General features: G+C 45.8%; 1 protein-coding gene across 2 annotated transcripts in view; it reads right to left on the minus strand.

The window, feature by feature from the left end:
• MGAT5 (alpha-1,6-mannosylglycoprotein 6-beta-N-acetylglucosaminyltransferase) overlaps positions 1 to 24,262 on the minus strand; it is a 398,458-nt gene that overhangs the window by 372,815 nt on the left and 1,381 nt on the right. The gene's annotated exons all lie outside the window — the stretch shown is intronic.

Raw genomic sequence — 24,262 nt, forward strand, 5'->3', positions numbered from 1 at the left:
ACACATGAAAAGATGCTCAACATCACTCATTATCAGGGAAATGCAAATCAAAACCACAATGAGGTACCATCTCATGTCAGTCAGAATGGCTGCAATTCAAAAGTATACAAACAGTAAATGCTGGAGAGGGTGTGGAGAAAAGGGAACACTCTTACACTGTTAGTGGGAATGCAAACTAGTACAACCACTATGGAGAACAGTGTGGAGATTCCTTAAAAAACTGGAAATAGAACTGCCATACAACCCAGCAATCCCACTGCTGGGCATACACACTGAAGAAACCAGAATTGAAAGAGACACGTGCACTCCAATGTTCATCACAGCACTGTTTATAATAGCCAGGACATGGAAGCAACCTAGATGTCCATCAGCAGACGAATGGATAGGAAAGCTGTGGTACATATACACAATGGAATATTACTCAGCCATTAAAAAGAATACATTTGAATCAGTTCTAATGAGGTGGATGAAACTGGAACTTATTATACAGAGTGAAGTAAGCCGGAAAGAAAAACACCAGTAGAGTATACTAACGCATATATATGGAATTTAGAAAGATGGTAATGATGACCCTATATGTGGGACAGCAAAAGAGACACAGATATATAGAACAGTCTTTTGGACTCTGTGGGAGAGGGAGAGGGTGGGATGATTTGAGAGAATAGCATTGAAACATGTATATTATCATATGTGAAACAGATCGCCAGTCCAGGTTTGATGCATGGACAGGGTGCTCAGGGCTGGTGCACTGGGATGACCCAGAGGGATGGGATGGGGAGAGAGGTGGGAGGGGGCGTCCAGGATGGGGAACACATGTACACCCATCGCTGATTCATGTCAATGTATGGCAAAACCCACTACAATATTGTAAAGTAATTAACCTCCAATTAAAATAAATTAATTAAAAAAAATACAAGTTAAAGTTTTCATCTTTTCTTCCCATATCCTTATGGGTTATCCCGAGTACCAAATTTGGGAAATGACTGCCCCAGCAATACTGTGACCACTTGGAGGCCTTCAATGGCTGTCACCTTCACTCCACCTGAGCCACACCCTTACCTCTAGCTCGGGTCAGCTGTCCAGGTCTCCACTCCCAACACCAATGACCTGCTCTTCATATCTCCGAGTTCGGGGATCATTTGCTTCCATTTTCTCCATGTCCAGAGCTGACCTCTCCAGAATCCCTTACCTCCCTGAACTATTACCACCAATGCCCTCTCTTCCCCCAATTCCTGGTCTTTCCATTGTAATCACCCCACCCCTTGTAGCAGCAAACTCAACCTAATCGGCTGCCTGCTCCTCTGCACTCAGCACTACCAGGAAAAGCATTTGTTACAGGTGCCTTCACACCCTCATCTCCTGCAGGCCACCTTTTACCAACAGGAACCCAGGTTTTTATCCTCAGCTCCATTTCCAGTTATCCTCAGCCAGATTCCAAACCAGCAGCCCCTACCACACTCTACATCCAGAGCCTGTCTGACCTTCCACCCCATCCATCCAGGCCACCATTCTTTCATTCATTCCAACATCTACCGAGTACCACCATGTGCCAGGCGCTGCTCCCGTACTAGACAGGATGGAATCTCACAGCCCTGTCTTACTTTCTAGTAAACAAATTGCCATCAGCTGTTGGGAGATGCTGACAATAAAGCTGTTACATAACAGGGAGCAAGCAGGGGCCAGAGAATCCTGGTCACCGGATGTGACCTACTTTGCATCATTCCCACTTGTCCCCTTCCAATTTTTTTTAATTGAGGTAAAATTTACATAACTTTGAATTAACCATTAAAAATGTTCAACTCGGTGACATTTAGTACATTCACAATATTGTGCAACCAGCACCTCTGTCCAGTTCCAAAACAATTCTGTCTCCCAAGAAAGAAATCCTGGACCCATTCAGCAGCTCACCCCATTCTACCCCTCCCCCAGGGCCTGGCAACCAGTAACCTGCTTTCTGTCTCTGCAGATTCACCTTCTCTGGATATGTGCATGCTCTGTCACTTCAGTCAGGTCCGACTCTTTGCAACCCCATGATTGTAGCCCACAGGCTGTTCTGTCCATGGGATTCTTCAGGTAAGAATACTACAGTGGGTTGCCATGCCCTCCTTCAGGGGATCTTCCTGACCCAGGGATCAAACCCATATCTCCTGCATCGGCAGGTGGATTCTTTACCACTGAGCCACAGGGGAAGCCCCACCTATTCTGGATATTTCCTATGGAAGGAACCCTAGGATTCCCCTTCAATTCTGACAACAGCTCTGATCTTCCTGCTTTCTTCCCTCCAGCTAGCTCCTCCTCCTCCTCCTCCTCCTCTGTGTTGGCCATCCACCATGTGATACCTGGGTCCTGAGTCCCCAGAGTGACTCCTGCCTCTATCTTCAAAATCTCCTTCTGAGCTGGCTCCTTCTTTCAGAAAACAAACCTTGACCTTACCTCCTCTTGCCCTCAAGACAAGTTCCAACATCCTCCTCTTCTCAAGCTCTGCTTCAGGATTTGCAAAGGTCTGCAGAGATTTCCATACTGACAAGTGAAGTCGATCAGTCGTGTCCGACTCTTTGCGACCCATGGACTATAGCCTACCAAGCTCCTCTGTCCATGGGATTCTCCAGGCAAGAATACTGGAGTGGGTTGCCATTTCCTTCTCCATCCATACTGACAAAAAAATAGGTGGGGAAGGGTGGGAGGGCGGGGGGCGGGGAGCTCATCTCATCAGGGCAGTCTGGCATGTGATCAGGGCAGTCTGGCAGGGCGAACCATGTGACCTTGGGTAATTGTGACTAACGCTCTGTTCCTCGATTTTCTCTTTTGTAAAGTGGGGATGAGTATAACACTTACCTCATAGGGGTTTCATAAAGAACAGTTGAGTGAAAGCACCCTCAGTGCACGTCCATGTGCCAGGCACACTGGAAGGGCTCAAAAAATGCTATCACCTCGGTGATCAGTTCAATAAAACCTGAGCCACCCTGCTCTGTTCCAGCAGGACCAGGCCTCTCTGGCCTTTGCCCTCAGGCTTCTTTTGGGCTCAGCTTCCAGGGATTGGCTCTTTCAAGGTAACACTGTTTGGGGGAAGATGTCATCCACTCTCCTGGCTTTAACCTGCACCTGATGCAGGCACTGCCCAAACCCCCATCTATCCCGTCTTCTCCTCCAGCTCAGCTAGTTTGCATTCACCCAGGAGCACGTGTATGGCACACATCAGCAGCCCAGGACCCTTGAACTCAACACACCCGACATTAAATATGACCTTCCCCTCCTCTCCCTCTAGCCACCTCCGCCCACGCACCCACACTGGCATCCCAAGATCTCTTGCTGGGACCACCACAGTAGCTTCTCCCCCACCCAATCTTGTCCTTGTTCCTTCCTGTCTTTACACTGTAACCGGGAACACCCCCATCTGAAATCCATAGCTGCCCATGTCACTCCCCTGTGTAAACCCTGTTGGGAGTTCTGTCTCTACTGTTCTCAGGGGCAAGCCCAAAGGCCTTCCCCAGGAAGGCTTCTCCTGACCTCACCCCATCTCCATCAGCCCCTGCCTGACCATCTCTGTTCCAGGCATAGCTACCTGGGGCAATGCTACAGTTAGTTCACATGGCTCCTCTGCTTGGCATGCCTCTCCCACCAGATTCTCCCAAATTCTGCTCATCTTTCAAGGATCAGTTCAGGCATCAGCCCCTGAAGGAAGGTGTCTCTGATAACCCAGATTGGACTAAGCACCCTTCCTGCCTGACCATGACTGGCATTGGGTGTTTATGAGTCTGTTTTCCTCCTTAAACTCCCTGGAGACCTTGTTTATCTCATCCATCCATCCATCCATCCGTTCATCTAGCCAGTCAGCCATCTGACCATCCATTCATACATCTATCCAACCATCCATCCATCCAACCATCCATCTATCCATCCATCTAACAAAAATGCCTCAAGAGCCTATGTTCAGCCAGGCACTAGGACTACAACAGTTAACAAGACAAAAGAGGTTGCTGCCCTCAGGCAGCTGACAGTCCAGCAATGTAAACAATATGTGACAACCACCCCGCCCCCAGCCACCACCACACACACACACACAGCAGCTGCAGAGTGAGCTCTAGAGCCAGGCCCACCGGGGTTCAAATCCCGACTCCACCAATGGTTAGCTGTGAAACCTGGGACAAATTGCTTCATTTCTCGGTATCTCAAGAATTAGAGCAGTCTGCCTAACTCATAGGGTTGTTGGGAGGATTAAAAGAGCTAATACAGATGTAGATCAATGGAAAGTAACTATAACCCTGCCTGGCATATAACAAAAGCTTCCTAAAAGTTAGTTGTTCTCCTTGCTGATGGGCCAACAGGGGAACTTACGACAGGGCCCCACCCTAGATGTAGGGCCAGGTGATGCATTTGTGCCCCTATGCCTGACATAGAGGTTCACTGGGCCACTCTGGTTAGCCCTGCAAAGATGGTTCAGCATCAAAGACTGAGAGCTGGAAGTCATGTGTGTAACCTCTGACCCAACTTGCCCACTTTTGCAGAAGAAAGTGAACTGGTGGGAGGGAAGCACCAGCCCCCAGATCTCCTGACTTCCCAGCCTCCTGTCCTGTTCCAAGAAGACTCTGGTTACCCAAGACAGCACAGCTGCCCTGCATCCTCCACGGGTTCTCATTACCCACAGCAGAAAGGCTGTGGCCACCTCTTTTATCCCCTTGCTTCCCCTCATGCCTCTCGTCCAAGACTGTTTTCTTTTCCTGTCTTGTGACCCATGGTTCTCTTATTTCCAAGGAGAAATCTGGCCCTTCAAAAAAAAAAAACCCCACCAAGCATTGCGGTCTTCTTCATGGAGCTGCTCAAACAAATCACAAGCAGGTGCAATCCCCGAGCCCCCCAGTTCCGCTCCTGCTCCCACTAGCTGGAGTTAGCCTTCTCCTCCGTCACCAGAAAGTTTCATTTTGCCTGCTTTGGGAGTCAGTCTTTTTTGGATGCTCCAAGTTTCAGAACACACATCCCTTAGGGACCTGGGTGTAGAATGAAGCCAAATAACAGCTCTCATTTGAAAGCCAGATCCCGTATTTCCAGCCAGACACATAACTCTTCCCCACCGGGCCAGCTTGCCCTGGTTCCCAGCAGCGGCCTTTGAATGGCATGCCATTCTCTGGCATCACTGACTTGATGACAAGCGGCAATCCAGCAGATGTTTTTAGAGGCCATGGGATTTACAGCAGTGTTCTGTTAGGAAACTTTCGTTTTCACACCTCAACTTGCCTGGAAGGTGGCAAGAGAATGAGACACAGAGAAAACATAAATCCCGGAGTGCTGTGTAATGTTCTTTATTATCTTCCATGGTCAGGCTGTACGATCAGTTTCAAGTACTTTGAGTTTTACCTACCTTTGTGCCTGCACTTCTGCTAGTTGTATTCACACAAGCATATCTGAGGCTCACAGAGGCTCGTCACAAGCCAGGGTATCCAATCCTGGGAGTGCAATATATTTAAATGTGAGGACTTTTATCTTAAAATCTCACAGTAATGGTTATACCACACAGATCTGCCTTGTTAATAACAGTCACAGACAGAGTACTAAAGACAAGGGTAGTAAAGGACCTACCCACCTTACCATGGAGAATTCATTATATTACCCTTTATGGCAACAACCACTGACTCTGAAGATGTTTACCCTACATATGGAATTTTATGAGTCTTTCTCTATCTTTCTTGGAAATGCTACAGCAGACCCATTTTTTTCAACAACAACAAAAGGAAAAACCATTTTTCCAGAAGAGAAAAACCATCTGCCTTTCCAACAAAACCTCTTTTACCTTTTTATATGAAAGATCTCTGTTGCTGCTACTGCTAAGTCGCTTCAGTCGTGTCCGACTCTGTGTGACCCCATAGACGGCAGCCCACCAGGCTCCCCCGTCCCTGGGATTCTCCAGGCAAGAACACTGGAGTGGCTTGCCATTTCCTTCTCCAATGCATGAAAGTGAAAGTGAAGTCGCTCACTCGTGTCCGACTCTTTGCAACCCCATTGACTGCAGCCCACCAGGTTCCTCCGCCCATGGGATTTCCAGGCAAGAGTACTGGAGTGGGTTGCCATTGCCTTTTCCATGAAAGATCTCTAGTTGACCTTTTTCTTGCCAAAGGAAACTTTAACCTAGCCTAAGAGGAATTTCTCTTTGTCTCTCTAACCAGTGCAGAACTCACCTTCAGAAGTTTATTCAATAAGTGCCTTAACAATTTATTTGTAGCAGCCCAATTTAATGCATCTAATTAAATACAGGTGAGCAGACAGGCTCTGGAATCAGATCTGAATTAAACCCCCAATCTGTACCTTCTGTATTAGTAAGGGGGCCACATGTCCCCATTTATGGCTGTTATCCTAGCTTCATCATTAATTTAATAGCACCCCTTTCACTCTCAAGAGTGTTCATGTTTCAAGACTTCCCTGGTGGTCCAGTGGCTAAGACTCTGTACTCCCAATGCAGGGGGCCCTGATTAGATCCCTGGCCAGGGAACTAGATTCCACATGCTGCAACTAAGAGTTCGAATGCCTCAACTAAAGATCCCTCCTGCCAAAATGAAGATGAAAGATCCTGAGTGCAACAAGACCTAGTGCAGCCAAATAAGTAATTAAAAAAAAAAAAAAGACTGCTCAGGTTTGGATGATAAATTATATGATCACCTTATAGTTATGTGAGTCACTCAAGACAGGACATTTAACTTTCCCATACTTTGGTTTCACATTTGTTCAATGAAAACGAAAGATTCTAATTTACAAGGCTGTCATGAGCATGAAATGAGACAGTGTCCTCAAGGCTTGGTTCCCAGGAGGGCCCAGTATTCCTGCAAACACTAGTTACATGCTCAAGAGGTCCACCTTCTGGAAAAGGCGTTATTCTGTGAGATCTTCACCTTTAGATTGTCAGTTTGAAGACAGGACCTGCATTTTCCATTTTTCATTGTGACAAAATCTACACAATGGAACTGGCATCTGTGTCCAGCAGCCACACAATTAATTCTGCCATCTCTGGCCAGCAGGCGAATCACTTATGGACATTTTAGTTCCTATTCTCTAGATCTTCAGGACTTCATTTAATCTCTCCACAAAGGTAGGATTAAGATCAAAATTACCCCCAAACCAAACCTCTGTGAAAAGTAAGCCAAGTGCTTGTGGCTCAAAACAGGAACAGGGGAGGGATAAGAGATCCTTTTAACTGAGTGAAAGCTGCATCCCTCAGCCAATGAGCCTGGTGAATTTCTTGCTTTCTTGAACCAAAAAACACTGGCCTTACCAATCCAATGATAGGATAGTTTCTCAATAAAAGGATCCAACGTATCCCATTTTAAAAATTAAGCCAAATAGTACCCACAATCTTCCACTTGCATCTGTAATAGCATCATCAGTTCAGGAAGCATGTGTTGTTCCCTTTTTACAAAGAGAGAGAAAGAAAAATGCTATCACTTCACTGACAGCTTGTTAAAGACACCTATGTTCACATGAGCAGGAACAAGACCTTGTAATGGGGCTGATCTTACTTCAAGGTAGTGGTTTTGATCAATGAGAAATATGATCAACACCTAAACCCAAAGAAGTAGTCCACTGCCCAAGAAATAGGTCATACAATTAATTGGTGACCGGGTGTTTTCCTCATTTATGGGGGAAGGACCATTTCCCAGAAAGTAGGGTTTGGGGTGAAGGCTGACAACTTCATAAGGGGTGCCCTTTGTCCTGGGTGCTACCTTGCCATTCAGTGAGTCTGCCCTAGAGGGTGCTATGCCCCAGCTGTAACACGCCTTCGTGAAGACGCGACATTTGAAACTATTCGATTCCAGTCTTAAATCATAATATTTTCTGAAACACAAAATGAACAAATACAATTCCATTATGTAATATGGTTGCTCAAGGTATTATTAGTATTGCATGTGTAAAGATCCCTCTTGTGCTCAACTTCTAAAGAAATAGAAAGGAAATTTTCAGCGTTTTCAGGCTCTAAATATAGAAGCTGTGGGACAAAAAAGATGTACATAGCAGCACAGCAGTAACTGCGTCTGGAGGACATCAAGGAACAACAGCAGGCTATTCTGAGGTCAAGACAGTTCCTCCCCACTGAAGTTTCTAGTAACAGAAAAAGACTTACACCACTCCCAGAAATCCAGTTACAGCTGGGGCACGGCACCCTCTAGGGCGGACTTGCTGGGCAGCAAGGTAGCACCCAGGACAAAGGGCACCCCTTATGAAGCTGTCTACCTCCACTCCAAACCCTACTTGCTGGGAAATGGTCCTTTTCCCACAAATTAGGAAAACACCAAGGCAGCCAATTGAGTGATCTACTTCTTGAGCAATGGGCTACTTCTTAGAGTCCTGTGATTCTAAACTCTGAAACACACAAAGAGGATAACAGAAGTTAGGCTGTACACAGGGAATTTTCCTGCAGGATGTCTATGGTTTTTCTCCACTTGAAAAGCTCAACCAGAAATCACACTTCTGTTCCAGATTCAGACGATTGATACATTTGGTTTTAAATGCATCTTGTACCTTGTACTGATCAATACAAGCCTTCCCTGAAGACTGTTCTGACAATCTTGCCTCCTCGTGTCTGATAAGAGAATGAGCCAAGGGCAAACCAAGAACCGTTCTTTGACCAGGTCTAGGAAGAAAAAGCCAACTGGAGATAACTCCACGCCCCCTACACACCCATACCTGGCTGTCTTGGGGAAAGGCTGAGTCAGGAGGTAGTCAACTCCCCAGTGAAAGCAAGAGACAAGGCACAGTGTGGGGTTGTAGTGTCTCAAGGACTCCCCAGTTCTACTACACAATTTCTGTACCACCCAGACCTACACAGATTGAGGAGGTGGTACTCCTCCAAATGCTTGAAATGCATAAAATACATAGAATTAGAGAAAACTTTTAAAATTGTAACATAGTAACACATTTGCTTCTTTGTTAATACATAGAAGGTTATAGCACCTCACTCCAGTACTCTTGCCTGGAAAATCCCATGGATGGAGGAGCCTGGAAGGCTGCAGTCCATGGGGTCACTGAGGGTCGGACACGACTGAGAGACTTCACTTTCACTTTTCACTTTCATGCGTTGGAGAAGGAAATGGCAACCCACTCCAGTGTTCTTGCCAGGAGAATCCCAGGGACGGGGGAGCCTGGTGGGCTGCCGTCTATGGGGTCGCACAGAGTCGGACATGACTGAAGCAATTTAGCAGCAGGAGCAGCAGCATGTAATAACCACTGTAATTTCTAAGTCATAATGAGCGTGACATTTCAAGGTTATCTGTTAGATACCTAAAATGTGATACAAAAATATCAAATTTCTATTGGTGACAAAGTTGCAAACAATGCCAATATTACTGTGGATCATGACCAATATCCAGAAGTTAAGGGATTGCTCAATTTTGGTCAAAAGGGTGTGAAAATCAAGGTGTGATATTTTTCGATGCAAGCTCACAGATCCCCTTGAATCTCTTGCAAAGAGGCCTGTAGTAGTTCACATGAAAACTCAGGCGATAATCTCATTTCCTCCCCTACTCTTCAGGCTCTTCCAGAATCACTGAGATCTACATTAGAACCTGAACCCAGCAGGAGCCTCAGCTGCTGATAAGGGGCAGGGAGGGGAGGATCTACACCCAGGAGAGTCTCTTGGAAGGAGCAGGATGGGGTCAGCATCCCTATTCTTTTTTTCTCTGTGGGCTCTGTGTTAAGGGTTATTTAACAGGTTGTTGTAGGACAGAAACCCAATACAACATTGTGAAGCAATTACCTTCCAATTAAAAGTAAATTGTTTCAAATGTGGAGAAACACAGTTATTCAATTCAGTTGACTCATAGGTAGAGGGGAATTTCTTTCCAGATCACTTGACCTAGTGCTGTGGTATAAACTCTATAAGTCCCAAAGCTCAAGGCTTACAGCAAACTTCCACCTCTTTACTTCCTGAAATCAATTCTTAGATAAACTTCCTGAACACATTTTCAAACATATGTATTTACTGCTTTAATAGTAAGATCAGATCAGATCAGTTGCTCAGTCGTGTCCAACTCTTTGCGACCCCATGAATCCCAGCACGCCAGGCCTCCCTGTCCATCACCAACTCCCAGAGTTCACTCAGACTCACGTCCATTGAGTCAGTGATGCCATCTAGCCATCTCATCCTCTGTCGTCCCCTTCTCCTCCTGCCCCCAACCCCTCCCAGCATCGGAGTCTTTTCCAATGAGTCACCTCTTCCCATGAGGTGGCCAAAGTACTGGAGTTTCAGCTTTAGCATCATTCCTTCCAAAGAACACCCAGGGCTGATCTCCTTTAGAATGGACTGGTTGGATCTCCTTGCAGTCCAAGGGACTCTCAAGAGTCTTCTCCAACACCACAGTTCAAAAGCATCAATTCTTCGGCGCTCAGCTTTCTTCACTGTCCAACTCTAACATCCATACATGACCACTGGAAAAACCATAGCCTTGACTAGAAGGACCTTTGTTGGCAATGTCTTTGCTTTTGAATATGCTATCTAGGTTGGTCATAACTTTTCTTCCAAGGAGTCAGAGTCTTTTAATTTCATGGCTGCAATCACCATCTGCAGTGATTTTGGAGCCCCCAAAAAATAAAGTCTGATACTGTTTCCACTGTTTCCCCATCTATTTCCCATGAAGTGATGGGACCAGATGCAAATGAGACTAAAAGGAAAATAATTTATAACAAACTAAACCTGTATTTCAATATGCAATTAGTTGGACAAAACCAATCTAGAAGGCTTAAGAAGTTAGATGCTTGTGTCAAAAACCAGGTGAGCTACAAGTGTTGACTAACACAGGTGATGTGGTGATGCCATGTGATTTTCCTCATGGTAAATTTCCCAATAAACAAACCACAATCTTTCTTCACGGACTGGAAAAGTCAACATTTATTTGAAACATGCAAAATACTCCTCATGTGTAAGCTAGGTCTCTAGGTTCAGGTAACAAATGGGTTTTGTATCCAAGATCACCTTGTAACCAAACTGGTCAACCAGACCCGGGCTGGAGTCTTAACCTAGGCAGAGGCCCCTTGTCTCAGCCTAGGTTCTTTTTTTTTTTAACCAGATTTGCACAGCCAATAATAAAGTCATTGCTGCTTTAATGGCCAAAAAATGAAGCGGGAACCTAGTTCAGAAGTCAATTTAACCCAACTTGGCCAGACATCGAATATATAGGAAGGTGGAGGTAAAAGGATTTGAAAAGGGTGGGAGAAACATTCATGAGTTATCTGAGAACAGGGGTGTGGTTTAGACTTGGAGCTGTGCCAACTTGCTCCTTGAAAGAAAAGCTATAACCAACCTAGACAGCATATTAAAAAGCAGAGACATTACTTTGCCAGCAAAGGTCCATATAGTCAAAGCTATGGTTCTTCCAGCAGTCATGAATGGATGTGAAAGTTGAGAGTTGAAGAACTGATGCTTTTGAACTGTGGTGTTGGAGAAAACTCTTGAGAGTCCCTTGGACTGCAAGAAGATCAAACCAGTCAATCCTAAAGGAAATCAGTCAAATATTCATTGGAAGGACTGATGCTAAAGTTGAAGTTCCAATACTTTGGCCAACTTATGCCAAGAACTGACTCACTGGAAAAGACCCTGATGCTGGGGAAGATTGAAGGCAGGAGGAGAAGGGGACAGCAGAGGATAAGATGGTTGGATGGCATCACCGACTCAATGGGCATGAGTTTGAGCAAGTGTCGGGAGATGGTGATGGACAGGAAGGCCTGGTGTGCTGCAGTCCATGGGGTGGTAAAGAGTCAGACATGACTGAGAAACTGAGCAACAACAAATTTCTCAGTAAAAAAAATATATATGTATTTTTTTTTTTCCAAAGTCTTTTCAATTCCATAAGTCCATGATTTGATGTCTCTAAATTTTATTATGCTCAAAAATAATACTAATTCAGAAATGTGACAGTAAGGACTAGGTGCCACAAAGGGGTTCTGAAAGAACCCAAGGTGACTGTTTTCCAACCTTTTCCCGCTAATGGACTCCATTATATCACAAAAAGAGGCACTGCTGGAGTCTAATGAATAAATAACTAGCACTTGAATAGAATTTGTGTCCATTTTAAAATTCCAGCTACTTTCCACAAGAAAGCCTCATTTAAATTAGAAAGAAGGGGAGCATGCTTATAATGAAACATTTTCAAAACCCTTTAAAAGTTTCCTATATAAGTCAATCAGGTATAACATTAAATATTAATAGCAAAAACTTAATTGTTGAATCTAAGTGAATAAACCAGAGAGCTTGCGTGTGACACAGGAAAAGCGTTAGTTTTCACATCTGCTGGATTTGTTTAGTGTAACTTCCAGATGCATTATGGGGACAGCTAATGGCCCCTTAAACAGTGTGTCTTCTAAATGGAGGATCACAGGTCAGCCATGGGTTACGGAACCAATTCGGAACAGGGGGTCAGAAAACTTTGCCTTCAAGAGCCGAAGTGTAATGATACCTTGGGCTCTGCAGGCCAGATAACCTCTGTTACAACTTCTTGACTCTGTCACTGCAGCTTGAAAGCAGCCATAAACAAATCATGAACAAAGGGGATTGGCTGTGTTCCAACCAGACCTTATTTACAAAATGGGCTGCAGGCCATGGTGCTGACTCCTGACCAGCATTTTTTAAACAAATAAAATATAGCAGAATATATTAGAGGCCATGAGGAGAGAGGATAGGTACTGTCTCATGAAACTTTTCTTGCTGCAACACATTTCAAACTGTAGTGTTGAAGAAGCTTCTTGACAGTCCCTTGGAAGGCAAGGAGATGAAACCAATCAATCCTAAAGGAAATCAGTCCTGAATATTCATTGGAAGGACTGATGCTGAAGCTGAAGCTCCAGTATTTTGGCCATGTGATGTGAAGAGCCAACTAATTGTAAAAGACCCCGATGCTGGGGAAGACTGAAGGCAATAGAAGAAGGGGGTGGCAGAGGATGAGATGGTTGGATGACATCACTGACTCAATGGACACCAGTTTGAGCAAACTCTGGGAGCTAGTGAAGGACAGGGAAGCCTGGTGTGCTCTAGTTCATGGGGTCGCAAAGAGTCGGACCCTACCTAGCAACTGAACAACATACACATCTGTATATGTGAGCTTTTAGTAAATACGTATTTCTTACTGTAGGCTGAGGGTCAAAAGCCACCATATTAGAAACGATAAAAAGAATCTGAAAAGAAAAACACAAGTTTGCTTCTGACTGAAACTGGTAAGAGATTAAAGACTTTCATGTTCCCCCGTTCCCCCAAAAAAAGTAAAGAAAAAAGGGTAGAAATAATGGGCAAGTTCTTGAGTCTAACATATAATCTTAAAAATATTTTTTAAATGTATCAAAATTTTGAAAAAAGAATATGAATTAGTTACAAGTAGTCCAAAATGGTCTTCAAAAGGACATTAAAATCACTACTTATGCTCTGCAAACATCTGATATAAACTATATATCAGTTAGCAAGAGCTGCATAACACACTTCCCCAGAACTCTGTGGCTTAAAATAATCATCAACGCTTTCTGCAACTCTACACGTCAGCTAGCTGGTTCTGATGACCTAGGACAGATCTTGGCAAGATAAGCTCTGGAGACTTTGAGCATCTGGTCATTCACTTGGGAGCCAGCTAGTCCAGAAAGGCCTCAACTGAAACAATTTGGCTCATTCCCCTGCATCTCTCAGTCCCTCCCTTAGACTAGCCCGGGCACACTTTCCTGGGGGTGGCAGGGATCTGAGTGAGCACGCCTAGCTGTGCAAAAGGCAATAGAAATGCGTAGGCTCTTAAACTCTGTTTATGTGGCATCAGCTAACATCCCAGGGGCCAAAGTAGTCATGAGGCCAGTAGTAGGGGAGAGGGATGGGGACTATAAGTTACAAGGCAAAGAGTGTGGACACAAAGAAGGAGGCCACTAATCGGGGCCGTTAGAGCAATCACTCTGCTGCAGACATTATTACTGTTTGTCACCACCTTGGCAGAAACAGAGAGATTTTACATTATTTTAGTTTTCCCATTATCATTTCTCATTCTGGTTTTCCATTATCACTCCTAAGGCAGGAAGGCAGAGTGAAAAGAACACAGGCTTTGGAATCAATGAGATCCACTTTCTCAGCCTGGCTCTGCCACTTTTGGCTACCTGACCCTGGGCAAGTCTCCTTTGCACCTCAGTTTCCTCATCACAGCAACTTCTAACATAATATGAGCTGGAACACAGAACATGTGTAGGTCAGTGTCTGGTTATCTCAGAACTCAAAACTTAGACACTGTGTGTTTGCGAATAGCTAAGTATATTCAAAAAGATGAGGAATAAGGAGATAGGCAAATTTTCTGGGGAGTAAAGTTTCTTAACAGAAAAGAACAGTTCCTTTACATAATAACTAAAAAGTCATTTCTTTACAAAGAGTTTTGGGGACTGTGGCAGGCAGGAATATGGCCCCAAGGATGTTCACATGCTAAACCCTGGAGCCTGTGAATATGCTATTAACAGGAGAGGTATGATGAAGTTAAGGACCTTCAAATGAGATTATCTGGGATTATCTGGGTGGGCCCAATCTAATCATATAGATCCTTGCTGCTGCTGCTAAATCGCTTCAGTCTGTCTGACTGTGTGACCCCATAGACGGCAGCCCACTAGGCTCCTCTGTCCCTGGGATTCTCCAGGAAAGAACACTGGAGTGGGTTGCCATTTCCTTTCCAATGTATGAAAGTGAAAAGTGAAAGTGAAGTCGCTCAGTGGTGCCTGACTCTTAGTGACCCCATGGACTGCAGCCCACCAGGCTCCTCCGTCCATGGGATTTTCCAGGCAAGAGTACTGGAGTGGGGTGCCATTGCAGTCAAGGAATCTTTCCAAGCTGTGGTCCCAGTTTGATGGCAGAGTGACAAGGAGTCAGCCCAACACTGCTGGTTTTGATGCTGGAGGAACGAGGCACGAGCCTGTGAATGTGAGTGGCTGCTAGAAGCTAAATGAGGCAAGGAAAAGGATTCTCCCCTACAGCTTCCAGGAGTGCACACCTTGGTTTTAACCGGTGAGACCCCTGTTGACTTCTGACCCACAGCATAATAAATCAATAGTTTATGTTGCTTTAAGCCATCAAGTCTGTGGTTATTTGTTATAGCAGTGACAGAAAGATGATGTAATCTTGTCATCTTCATAGAGAGGCTGACAGTGAGGAAATAGGAAAGTCCCTCATAGCCCCTGAACCAGGAAAAAGAAACTATGGAATCCAGAAAGCACTAACCAAGCATGGCATAAAAAAGGAAAGCTGCATCTGATTCTGGTTATCAGGGCAATTAAAGAAAAGGCAGTATGACAGAATAAGCAACTCATTATCAGGGAAAACACGTTATTGCAGTCTACAAGGAAGTACAATAAAATCATTACTTATCCACACTATCTCCAAAGATCCCTGGTTATAACTGACAAGCATGTACTAGGAGAAAAAACGTATTTTAAAAATACTTCCACAGAAACTTCCTAAAGGTTTCATTTAACTGAGGGCTGTTTCAGAGATGCAGTTCCAACTCTGATCACATTCATTTCTGTTTGTAGATAATATGACGATAAGGTAACAAGCCGTAGTGGTGTGTGGACATGAACACACACACACAGTCACAATTTATGAGACTTCATGAGCCCACAAATAATGCTCATAAAGAGGGAGAAAAATGTGTACACCCAAATGTACATGATGGATTTAAATGATGGATTTAAAAAACAGAACTCCAAGCCACAGCCAAAGAGGAACTCAAAATCAGAGACTTTTTGGAACTTCCCTGGCAGTCCGGTGATTAAGTCTTCCTGCTTCCATTGCAGGGAGCAAGAGCTCAATCCCCAGTTAAGGAACCAAGATTCTCATGTGGTGCTGGCATGCGAAAAAAAAAAAAAGGAACACACTTAAGAATACCCTTGATAGATTAAACAGTCTACAGCAGATGAGTATGCTGGGCTCAGCCAACAAGTCAGACTAGTAGAATCCCACAGATGCAGGAGACACTAAAAGATGCCTCACATAACAGATGAGAAACCAGAGTCACAGAGCAGTGAGGTGACCTGCCCGAGGACAGCTGGCTAACTGCACAGAGACCTGCGCTGCCTGAGCAGCAGCTTACCTGTGCTGCCCAGCTGATCACATGACTGTGGGGTCACGCCCTCTGCGAGGCAATGCGGCGTCATGCCTATAGAGCCTGGCTCCTTGCTTAGAAACCCTTGGGGCCAGATGCAATTTTTTAACCAACCTGGGGTGGGGGAGGAGGATGGTGGCGGGAAACTCTCCCTTTCTGGCGCTCCCATCAGAATAGGAAATAAGGAATGGTGGACATATAGAAGAAAGTTGATAATATTTGCCCAAGAAAATTACACTGTCCTGTACTTATCTAGTACAGTGAAAAAGTACCCACATGAAAGTGAAAGTGTTAGTCCCTCAGTCATGTCTGACTCTTTTCGAGTCTGTGGACTGTAGCCCACCAGGTTCCTCTGTCCATGGGATTTCCCAGGCAGGAATACTAGAGTGGTTTGCCATTTGCTTTTCCAGGGGATCTTCCCAACCCAGGGATTGAACTTGGGTCTCCTGCACTGCAGGCAGATTCTTTAACCATCTGAGCCACCAAGGAGGCCCAACATAATGTTGCCTTTAAATCTAGCAAGCACAGCAGTTAGACATGATAGAAGGGGAGGAGGGAGAAACTGACCATCCTTAGCCCCTGGAGCTGAAAATTCTGTTAAGGAAGGTAGGCCATTCTGATGGACAGAGGGGCTGGAAGCTAGGCTTGCAAAGATCTCAATTAAGACCGAGGATTCCTCAGTCCATGGGGTTGCAAAAGAGTTGGACACAACTCAGAGACTACACAACAACAACTCCTCATATGATGAACATTACTGGGGAGGGAGATGGAGAAAAATTCTAGGAGATGGGGTGAGAGAAGTATAGCGAACACAAGTACTAAGGGAAAACAAAGAAGGAAAACAAAAAGATTGTAGTTAGCAAGAGGTATAAACAGTGCTTTCCTAACGAGATGCGTGAAAGAAAGAACTGGTCATTGAGAACATTTCTCATTGGAATGTGCTGAGTTGCTCAGTCGTTTCCGACTCTTTGCAACCCCATGGACTGTAGCCCTCCAGGCTCCTCTGTCCATGAGCATTCTCCAGGCAAGAATACTGGAGCGAGTAGCCTATCCCTTCTCCAGGGGATCTTCCCAACCCAGGAGTCGAACCAGGGTCTCCTGCACTGCAGACGGATTCTTTACCAGCTGAGCTACCAGGGAAACTCATTAGAATAAATACTAGTATATGAAAAAATTAAAGTTGAAAATAACAGATGGCCAAAGGAAAAAGGAAAAGCAGCTTCAAGGAGATTGTCGTCAAAGTCTCTATTCTTTCAACATAGTTATTTCACAGGGAAGCAATAATGAAGGTATGTAAACAGACTCTGGCCCAGCTTGTGGCAGTATCAACACTTAGCCACTTTCTTGAGAGTGCTGTGCTGGGTCTCGAGGGTGCTGTGCTGGGGAACCAGAGAACTCCAGGAGTCTGGTCATCTTCTGCTCTTTGAATCTCAACTTCCCAAGAGGGGAAAAATAGCTTCACTAGGGGAAGCAGGTTATTTTTAGGCTGAGAAGGACCACAACCTTTTATTCTAAACATACAAAAACACATATCCCAAAAGACAGTGAGGGTAGAGGGCTAGATCTTCTTAGGTAAACAGTTCAACTGTCTACTAAAGAGTGTGCCAGCAAAAGCAAAAACAACTTGAGCTTCTCCTCAATCTCCTTTTGTTCAATACCGCTGTTTTATTTCTTTATTCTACACCTCCTTTGCCACATGTGTAGGATTATACGCCGGAGAAGGCAACGGCACCCCACTCCAGTACTCTTGCCTGGAAAATCCCATGGGCAGAGGAGCCTGGTAGGCTGCAGTCCATGAGTTCGCTAAGAGTCGGACTCGACTAAGTGACTTCACTTTCACGCATTGGAGAAGGAAATGGCAACCCACTCTAGTACTCTTGCCTGGAGAGTCCCAGGGATGGGAGAGCCTGGTGGGTTGCTGTCTATGGGGTCGCACAGAGTCGGACATGACTGAAGCGACTTAGCAGCAGCAATAGCAGCAGCAGCAAGATTATACGAAATTTGAGGACTGAACGGAACGCTTGAGTTTGTTCAATCCCCACTTAGTCTCTAATGTAAAAATTAAAGCCCAAAGCAGTCGCATGGGCTGAATGAATGTGTTCTTCATTTGCATATTTGTTTTAACTGAATTTAACTCTTCTGTGTGGGCCCTGCCCAGGCCTAGACTTTAAACTCCATGAACAGCTGCTGCTACTGCCGCTGCTAAGTCGCTTCAGTCGTGTCTGACTCTGTGCGACCCCATAGACGGCAGCCCACCAGGCTCCCCCGTCCCTGGGATTCTCCAGGCAAGAACACTGGAGTGGGTTGCCATTTCCTTCTCCAATGCATGAAAGTGAAAAGTGAAAGTGAAGTCGCTCAGTCGTGTCTGACTCTCAGCAACCCCATGGACTGCAGCTCACCAGGCTCCTCCGTCCATGAGATTTTCCAGGCAAGAGTACTGGAGTGGGGTGCCATTGCCTTCTCCGCCATGAACAGCTGGGACTATTTATTAACCACAAAAGTTCAGAATCAAGAACAGGTGAGAACAATGACGTGCCTAATGTGAGGCCAGTCAAATATAAGGAATAAAATGAAGAGAAACAGCACTCGATGGTACACTTGATGGAAAAATTCCACGAAATATGAAAATCTCTGTGGTCAAAGGAATATTTTGTGAGACTTCAGCTCTATCTAGGATCCCAGAGACACTGGGGAAACATCCTTACAGGCCTTTCATTGGAAATGTTGGGGCATAGCCCTGACTCATCTGCCAGATTACCTCTGGCCCACCCCATACTCCGAAAGGGTGGAAATCAACACCAAGCAGGGGACTTCCCTGGTGGTCCAGTGGTTAAGAATCCGCCTTCCAATGCAGGGGACGTTCGATCCCTGGTCCAGATACTAAGATCCCACATGCCACAGGGCAACTAGAGAAACCCACATGATACAAAGACCCAGCACAGCCAAAAAAAAAAAAAAAACAACAAAAAACCACAGCCAGGAGCCCTAAGACACAGAGACAGAGAATGAATATTTAAGAATAAAATGTAAAAGCCTTCCCAGACTATATCCCTAAGATGTGAAACTTATAAGGTGACATAAGCAAGGGAACACCTCATATAAAGGCTCTTAAGTTGCTCAGATTCTTCTATTTGGGTATGCACAAAAGACAGGGCCACACGCACCTGCTCCCCACCAGACTGCAGGGTGAGACTGGATGTGAGCACACAGGGTGCTGGGAGTGGGAGGGACAGATGTCAAATAACCATCACATTCTCTTCCTGCGTCATGACTATAAACAAAGCAGGCACACATCTGCTTTTATCACTGTTGTTATCACTGTTCCTAAGAGACCAAGGTCCGGCTTTGCCACTGTCATCAAGCAGGGAGACTTCAAGCAGGTCCTTCTGCTCCTCTACACCTCCAGGACTGCAGCTAGAAAGAGAAGGGGTCCCGGGGGATCTCCTTGAGGTCCCTTCCAACCCAAGTGACTAAGACTCTTCTTGGCCTTCCTGGAAAGAAGGAGCTGGCCAGTACAAGGTGAGCTTGCTAGCCTAAAACTAAGCCAATGTGGACCCTGGACCTAGACCACCCAGGTTCAAATCCTCAGCCAGCTGCTTGCATGACCTTGGCCAGCTTTCATAACCTCCCAAATACCTCAGTCTTCCTACTGTATAAACTGGGAATAACAATAGTCTCCATCTCAGTGTTGTAGCCAGGAGCAAACAAGATACAAATGAAGCCTTTGCCATCACATCAGGTATAGAAGATACATTTTTCATCTCCATCTCTCCAAGTTTCTTGCCCACCTGTTCTGGACATTTTTCCACCCAGATATACAATCACTGCAGATGGTGACTGCAGCCATGAAATTAAAAGACGCTTACCTCTTGGAAGAAAAGTTATGACCAACCTAGACAGCGTATTAAAAAGCAGAGACATTACTTTGCCAACAAAGGTCCGCCTAGTCAAAGCTATGGTTTTTCCAGTAGTCATGTATGGATGTAAGAGTTGGACTATTAAAGAAAGCGGAGAGCCAAGGAATTGATGCTTTTGAACTGTGGTGCTGGAGAAGACTCTTGAGAGTCCCTTGGAATGCAAGGAGATCCAACCAGTCCATCCTAAAGGAAATCAGTTCTAAATATTCATTGGAAGAACTGATGCTGAAGCTGAAACTCCAATACTTTGGCCACTTGATCTGAAGAACTAACTCATTTGAAAAGACCCTGATGCTGGGAACGACTGAAGGCAGGAGGAGAAGGGGATGACAGAGGATGAAATGGTTGGATGGCATCACCAACTCGATGGACATGAGTTTGAGTAAACTCCGGGGGCTGGCGATGGACAGGGAGGCCTGGCATGCTGCAGTCCACGGGGTCGCAAAGAGTCAGATATGACTGAGCGACGCAACTGAGGTATACAATCTTTGCTGATCACCAACAGAACACACTCTCATGGGTGGACAGAGACATGAAAGAGATCCAAAACTATTATACTGGAAGACTGTTCCATGTGGGATATTATTTAAAAAAAAAAAAAGAAAAAGCATCTTACCAGCACACTAGGACTTAGCGCTGGGCTGAGAATGCAGCACTAGTGAGCGGAGCTTGAGCAGGACTGGGTGGGCGGGGCTTAGGCCGGATCAGTGGGCGGGGCTTAGGCAGGAGTCAAGGACAGTACACCTTACTTCAAGGACCAGCACCTACCCGCAACCCCAAGGGATGCAAAATCAGTGAGGCTGTTATTCTTCTACAGATAACCTTGAAGTGATGACATTTTTAAACAAACTAAATCAATTGCAAACAGCAGTACTTAACTCTTGCAGATAAGGAAGTATTTGGGTACATCTGGCTGCTGAGTTCATAGGCGACAAGGTGGGATCAATACTCCTTAGCCATCCTAGGCTGCTGCCCCAGCTGGGGACAAGGTCCAGCAAGCATTAACACAGGCATGGCAGTGGTGGTGGGGGGTGGCGTTTAAAGGGAGAACTGCCCCCACAAGACCAGCCACAACAGCTTAACCCCCCGCCTGTCCAGATTTTTGAGGCTGGACAAAGGCCCTGACAGAAAGGCCCCTGTCCTGTTTCCAGAAGGGTAGGTGCTCAAACAAGAGAACTGTGGGATTCTGAAGAAAAAAAGATTCCTATGACCTTTCTCAGGCACACGTACAGCTTTCCAGATATGACAAAGTCAGGGAAGGATAGACTTAACTATGGTAATGAAAAAAATGAGGAAATGGCAACCCACTCCAGTGTTCTTGCCTAGGAAATCCCATGGATAGAGGAACATGGTGGGATACAGTCCATGGGGTTGCAGAGTCCAACATGACTGAGCGCACACACAAACAAAGTGGGCAAACACAGATCAAGTTCCAACTCTTCTAGCTGAGAACATTGTTACAGGACTAAGGCTCCTGGGACCCATCTTGGCAACTTTCCAAGGGCTATTAGTTTGCCTTAACACAGGGAAAGAGAAAGTCAGATGCATTAAAAGTGAGAAGATAATTTTGAAGGAGGACGTCTTCATACCCAGCACCAGCACCCACCAAACCCGGCTCAAAGTGGCTGCCTGATAAACACTCAGTGAAAACCCTCAGCTGGCACTGAGGTTTACAGCTATGCTCAGACTTTGAGTGTTGACTGTTTAGGGGCATGGCTTAGACTGGCAGCTTTAAGAAGATGGGGTTGGGGAGAACTTAACTCAATTTCAAACAGAAATCTTAAAGTTTAGCCATCTATTCAATATTGTGGAATAAACCATAATGGAAAAGAATATAGAAAAGAATGTATATATGTGTATGACTGAGTCATTTTGCTATACAGCAGAAATTGATACAACATTGTAAATCAACCATACTCTGATTTAAAGAAAAAAAATTTTTTTTAAGTTTAACCATCTTCCAGCCATTAAGAGTGACTCTATACTTCAAAGCAATTATGAACTTTAAAGGCAGCCTAGTAAAACGTGCCCTGGCGAGTACCAAATTTATTTCTCACGTAAGACTCTCAACTGTCACCCACCTGGCACTCTCTCAAAGGTATTACCTCTCTCTTTCTTAAAGTACCTAGATTCTGAAACACACGCATCTTCCTTCAGCCAAAACTATCTGTTAACAGTTCACCTGACACCAAAACCCTTCCCCCAAATTTGACATCCCCTCTAACAAACCCCCAGAGATCATGCCCCCCACAGCACCAACTTTTCCAAGACCTCCTGTGGTAACATCAGTGCAGAACACCACCCTCAACAGCCACTCCAACCTCCTACAGCTAGGAGGCCAAGACACACGAGGAGGAGAAAAGAAAGAATCCTCTCGGCTCTTTAGGCCTCTAGGGAAGGAGCAGAGCAACTACCTGCCTGGAGGACCAGAGTGCAAAAGGACAAGAACTTCCCAAACAAGGTCTTATTGATGAATGCTCCTGGCAAGTTTCCAGATAGCTCTGCAGGGGACAGTGGTCACCATCTGTCCCCTGCCAAAATCAACCTGAGAGTGACTCTGCAATGACTTAGAGCATTAAGTCTCTGCAATGACTTAAAGCCACAGGAGTATTAAGAGGCTCACTTCATACAGAGGAATCAAAGGCACTCCCTGGGCTAGGATCATGGGGATTCTGGCGCTGCAATGCTTTTGGAGGCCAACTGGGCAAAGGCTGGTTGGTGATGTTTAAACTGAGAAAACTCAACAGGAAGGGAGCAAATTTGAATTCCTGTGATTTCCTAAGGTCCCTTCCAGCCCCAAGCTGCTACCAGAGAACACTGCATATGCACATACATGTGTACATGCTTCTTTATAAAAATGCATGTACGGATGTGTGAATATATATATATATGAGTACTATATTCACAATTCCAAACACAAAGCACTTGAGATGTGCACACCTGAGGCAATTCAGAGACGCTTGAGCTGCTGGCACACAGATGCCACTAGCAGATCTGAGCACAGCCACCCAGCCCACCTGCCTGTCACTGCAGGCACCTTCAAACCAACCTGCAGCCGCTAGTGTAGGCTCGAACCCTGCAAAGTCCCAAACTAGTACAGTAGACTCCTTTCCCAGTGACTCCAGTCACAAGTATCCCAGACTCGAGAAGGTGGGCTGGAACCAAGGAGGGGATGAAAAAATGTAAAGACCAAACCTCTATCCAGAAACCCAGGTCTGCCATTCAGGGGTCCGGCAGAGCAGGGTCCTTCTTCTCCCCCCCCCACCCCCCGTCCCTAAAAGAGGCAAAAGGTCACCCTCTTCTGCCAATGCCATCACCTCTTCTCCGGGTCTCTCTACTTCAAGTTGACTACATGGATTTCGAGTTAGTAACTGAAAAAACTAAAAAGTCTAGAAAGCGGAGCTTTGCTGTAATCCTAACAGAGCTAACCAAATGTGAGGGTTTCCTATCTCAGCCCTGAACAATAAGAGCGAAAAGAATCTGTGCTGGGGGGCGGGGGGGGGGGGGTGGTGGTAGGGGGGCGAGGTAGGCGGGAGGAATAAAAGTTCATTTATTAAGAAACACCTGTTACGGTTTACCCGTCCGTGAAAAACATTTTGGTGATTTTCTCCAATCAAAATCGAAGAACTTCTAATCCGAGTTAAGGATCAGGATGTAGGTAGCTAAACTGGGGGACGGGTGGAGCGGGGAGGTGGGGGGGCGGTGGGTGTGTCTCTCGAAATAAAAACCCACGGAGTCGCTCAGGTCCTGGCAATGAACGGAGGCGGGGCGCACCGGCTTCCCACCCGCCCCTCTTTAGAATGAGATTCCACCTCTAACACTCGGATCCCAGTTGTTTACAGGTGCAGTACTGTCATTCCCTGGGGAACCCTGCACAAACCTCAGCCTTCCCCTCCCCAACTTCACCGCCCCCAAAGTGCCCAGCCGTTCCTAACTGGGCCGTCAGGGCCGGGTGCAGAGGGAGGTGTCCGCCCTGGGCCGGGCCTGGCAGTCAGCGACAGGAGTACCGGGCCCCAGACCTCGACTCGGGCATCTCTGAAAACCCTCTGCATCGCCAGGTTACCTCAGCCCGCAAGCGCCCGGCACCCTGTCTGCTCTCCAAACGCCGCCGGACAATGCAAGCGCCACCTCTTTTCTCTTCCGCGCGGCAGCTACGAAACCACGGCTTTGTGTGTGACAGCAAGTGTGTGCGCGCGAACGTCCCCGGGCTCACACACCCCCTTCCATCCAGTCTGCTCACCGCGCCTGGTCCGCGCGCGCGGC

This window comes from Bos indicus x Bos taurus, chromosome 2 (genome assembly GCF_003369695.1).
Source record: "Bos indicus x Bos taurus breed Angus x Brahman F1 hybrid chromosome 2, Bos_hybrid_MaternalHap_v2.0, whole genome shotgun sequence".
NCBI lineage: Eukaryota > Metazoa > Chordata > Mammalia > Artiodactyla > Bovidae > Bos > Bos indicus x Bos taurus.